Consider the following 4,533-nt stretch of genomic DNA (forward strand, 5'->3'; position numbering starts at 1 on the left):
AAAAGGAAATTCCATTGCGGAGCCGTATGCAATGCATAAAAGATGCCTGTACGGTTGTTCAATTCTAATTCTATCTTTTTATTCTTGTTATTCTTTATCCCTTCCCTTCGACCGATCGTGCGAGATAGAGGAACCGTTCATTATGTTATATCATCAGGGTTATGATCCACCAACCTGCTAGTTCTTTTTATGAGGCACCCACAGGAGAATTTATCCTGGAAGCGGAAGAACTACTGAAACTCCGCGAAACCCTCACAAGGGTTTATGTACAAAGAACCGGCAAGCCTTTATGGGTTATATCCGAAGACATGGAAAGGGATGTTTTTATGTCAGCAACAGAAGCCCAAGCCCATGGCATTGTTGATGTTGTCGCGGTCGAAAATACCGGGGATTTCACATAAATTCTTGATTCCATTTCGAACCATAATTCGAATGAGCCGTGATTTGATATTTTATCTTCTTAACCTGGTAAAATATTATATGAAATGGAAGTAATTCATAATCATCCGGTTAGGATCGATCTAAACCAGCCCATTCTGTATACGATTCAGCATGCCAACTATTAAACAACTTATTAGAAACACAAGACAGCCAATCAAAAATGTCACGAAATCCCCTGCCCTTCGAGGATGTCCCTCAGCGTCGAGGAACATGTACTAGGGTGTATGTGCGACTCGTTCAGATCATGATCTGGAACAAATGAGACGATTTTTCCAGTATCAATGACCAGTACCAATGAGTAGGATAGAATGGAAGAACTCCATTCCATTCACTATCTCAAAATAAAGATCTATCATATACCTCTATTGTGTATGGAATTTATGGTTTCCATTGGTGCAAATCCAATCACCTCGATTTGAGATGAAAATCAATTCCCCATTGGTAGCAAATGGTTATCCATTAAGCGGGGAAAATAGTATTTTAAAAGCAGAAAGATTATGCTTCTACTCTTGCAAGAACGGACTAACAGGGTTAGCTACCTAGCCAACCTTCATAATTAAATGCCGTCACTGTATGGATGGATCTCATTGTGAAAAGACCTATATACTGGATAATTTTATGGGTAGAGCCAAAGAGTGTGAACTGTACAAGTTACTAATAACATTGATTAAATGGGGGAAGGAGCTCCGGTGTATAGAGAGGACCTCACCGTTTAAAGTAATCATAGAAACGATGGAAGCCACTATTTATTTATTTCTCCATTTTTCTCTATTTATTACTACCTATTTACTAGATATTTTATATCTAATATCGGTACAATTTCTTATTCCGAGGTGAAATGCCTGGAAGAAATCAAAAATCGTGGTTGGGAAGGTCATAGTAGCAAAAGCCATTGGAATTTTTATTTTATACATCGGAAGAATCCGTTTTGTTACTAATAAACTAGGGGAGGGGAAAAGAATGACTGAAAGAAAAGAAATCAATTAGTTATTCATCAAGGTTTCATTTGATTCAATGACCAGAGTTAGGCGGGGATATATAGCTCGGAGACGTCGAACAAAAATTCGTTTATTTGCATCAACCTTTCGAGGGGCTCATTCAAGACTTACTCGAACTACTACTCAACAGAAAATGAGAGCTTTGGTTTCCAGTCATCGGGATAGATGCAGGCAAAAGAGAGATTTTCGTCGTTTGTGGATCACTCGGATAAATGCAGTAACTCGTGAAAATGGGGTATCCTATAGTTATAGTCGATTAATGCACGATCTGTACAAGAGGCAGTTGCTTCTTAATCGTAAAATACTTGCACAAATAGCTATATCAAATAGGAATTGCATTTACATGATTTCAAATGAGATTATCAAATAAGGCGACTGGAACGAATTCACCGAAATGATTTAAACGGAGTTCCCCGGAGAATGAACTCCGGGAAGGTAGAGTAGAAATGAATATGATAAATATTAGAAATGAACGAACACTTTTCAATAAAAAAAAATATTTTTTCTTCCCCATTCATTCTTTTTTTTTTTTTCTTACGACGCGACAATCAAGTATCTCGGCTTTTTCGAACAAAACCTCAATCTGAGTTTGAATTCCAATTAGAGTTTTGATTCAATTGAGAAGTAGGCCTATTTATTTCTGGTTTTAGGACCAGCAGTTCTAGGGGTCGACTCGGTTCTTTCAAATTGTTTCTCATTATTAAGAAAAGGTAACGAAGATAAAATACGAGCTTGTTTTATAGCAATAGTAATTAATCGTTGTTGTTTCAAGGTCAATCTATTCACTCGTCTAGATAATATTTTTCCTTGTTCACTAATAAATCGACTAATTAAACTCATATTTCTATAATCAATTCGATCCCCCGATCCAATTGGGGCAAACGCCTACGAAAAGATCGCTTGGATTTACGAAAGGGTCGCTTGGATTTATCCATGATTTATTCCTTATCTCTAAAATCTTATTTCTTCATTCATTTCGGTTTCGGATCCGACCGAAATAGTAATAGTACTTGATTTGTTTATATTTTATATATCTATCTATATGTAATTTTGTCCTGTTCCTTGGAAGGGTGGAACAGACATTCTATTCTGTTCGATCTATTTCTTTATCTCCCCATGAATCGTATGCTTGTAACAATAAGGACAGAATTTTCTCAAGTCCAATCGACTAGGCGTATTGTGTCGATTCTTTTGAGTAATATATCTGGAAATGCCCCGCGATTCCTTATTTAAATCATTTCGGACACAACTGGTACATTCCAAAATAACTCTTATTCTGACATCTTTACCCTTGGCCATGAACCTCCTTTGGATTTTGGATTCCCTCCACTCTTCTATTTTCGATCTGAATCGAAGAATACGAAAAGAAGGAAAAATAAATAGAAGTTGCTAACTGATAACTCGAAATCCAATTATGAAAGATTTCGCTGCAATCAATAGAGTAATAATAAGTAATACAATTATTTCTAACTATCCATTATTTCTAATCCCAGTCAGTATTTCATTTACTATCTTGTATGCTCTTGAACAGCCTGTCCTAGACCCACATTTCTATTTCTGTTCTCCCTCTATTAATTCTATGCTGAGCCCGAGTTTCGCTGAGGTTTAATCCACTTTTCTTTCTCTTTCCTTCCTAAACAACTTAAAAAAAAAAATTCAAAAGGGTGGATTAGTCACAGAGAATTTGTTGTATCTCTAATCTTCTTCACCCCTTCCCATGTCAATAACTAGAATGAAAAAAAGGGGAATGTCAACGCATCTGGGAATAAACGATTGATCTCTATCAATAGACCTGCTAAAGACCCGAACCATAGCGTAGTTAGCACAGGTGCCACGGAGAGATATGTTTTTATATCTCGCATTGAAAATCCTCCTTCTTTATTGGAATACATATATGATCAGATGTATCTGTAGCTAAAGATCACTTGTATTTGTACACGAAATCCCTAATCCCGAACTAAAATGAAAATGAATATGTACAATAATCCGGTGGATTAGATCTACTTGTCCCTAAAACAGAAAAAGATGACCCTTTCTTACTGAGCATTACCGATAAATATTCATTTTTTTATACGTTAGGTTTCATATGTATATAATTCTTTGATTATATGAAATCAAAAAGAAGAAATGGCAAGAGAAATTGTCTCTAGATATTAGGAAATAACGATGTGGAAAACAAGACAAGGATTCCCTACAATGAAACTGTACAACAATTGAAAGGGATGTAGCGCAGCTTGGTAGCGCGTTTTGTTTTGGGTACAAAATGTCACGGGTTCAAATCCTGTCATCCCTACCTATTACTTCTCCTATGGGCAGTAACGAGGGATCAGTTGAGATCGATTCAAATTGGACTGGACTGGACATAATTTTGCATTTTATGATACTACATGCATGCAAGGTGTATTGGGGGTACAAAAAGAATCCCTTTCTTTACAGTTGTATCTCCTGTCATAAGAAAGCGCTCTTAGTTCAGTTCGGTAGAACGTGGGTCTCCAAAACCCGATGTCGTAGGTTCAAATCCTACAGAGCGTGATTCTGTTTTTGTAATGTTGAATCACAATAAAATAACTTTACTAACTTGAACTGCAACCTGAATTTGACCTCCTGCAGCTTAAGAAGGAGGTCAATCAAAAAAGAGATGTTACTCAATCAAAGGTCCAACTGATCTCCGCGTCTGTATTGTAAATATGCAGTTACGAATAATCCGGCCAAAGTAATAGGAATTAGACCTAAGACGATTCCAAATAGAAAAACTTCAATCATTTCAATTTGTTGGAAAGGGTAAAAATAGAGGTAATATCTATCCCTAAATATTACTCCGAATCACCCATGAATCTCAATGATCAAGAATTGGTAATTAACGCGGGAAGGAACTATCGAATACCTGAAATCTCACAGAACTATTTATTTTGATGAATTATTCATTCAATTAATTTCAAATAAGTCGTATCTTGCTCAGACCAATCAATAGAGCTGGGGTTATAGTTGAAGCAGCTAGTAGAAAACCGAAATAACTAGTTATAGTGGGCATGAAGGAGCTAAATGAGATACGTTCTTTTTTTTTTACATATGTTTATAAAGCACTTACCTAAGT

General features: G+C 36.3%; 1 non-coding gene across 1 annotated transcript; it reads left to right on the forward strand.

The window, feature by feature from the left end:
- The first annotated feature begins 3,897 nt into the window (after window positions 1-3,897).
- TRNAW-CCA (transfer RNA tryptophan (anticodon CCA)) lies at window positions 3,898-3,971 on the forward strand. Its single transcript has one exon. It is a non-coding gene; the product is annotated as a tRNA-Trp (tRNA).
- Window positions 3,972-4,533: the final 562 nt, after the last annotated feature.

This window comes from Tasmannia lanceolata, unplaced genomic scaffold (assembly GCF_043159265.1).
Source record: "Tasmannia lanceolata isolate RefF3 unplaced genomic scaffold, GAP_Taslan_0.1 ptg001117l, whole genome shotgun sequence".
NCBI classification, from domain to species: Eukaryota; Viridiplantae; Streptophyta; class Magnoliopsida; order Canellales; family Winteraceae; genus Tasmannia; species Tasmannia lanceolata.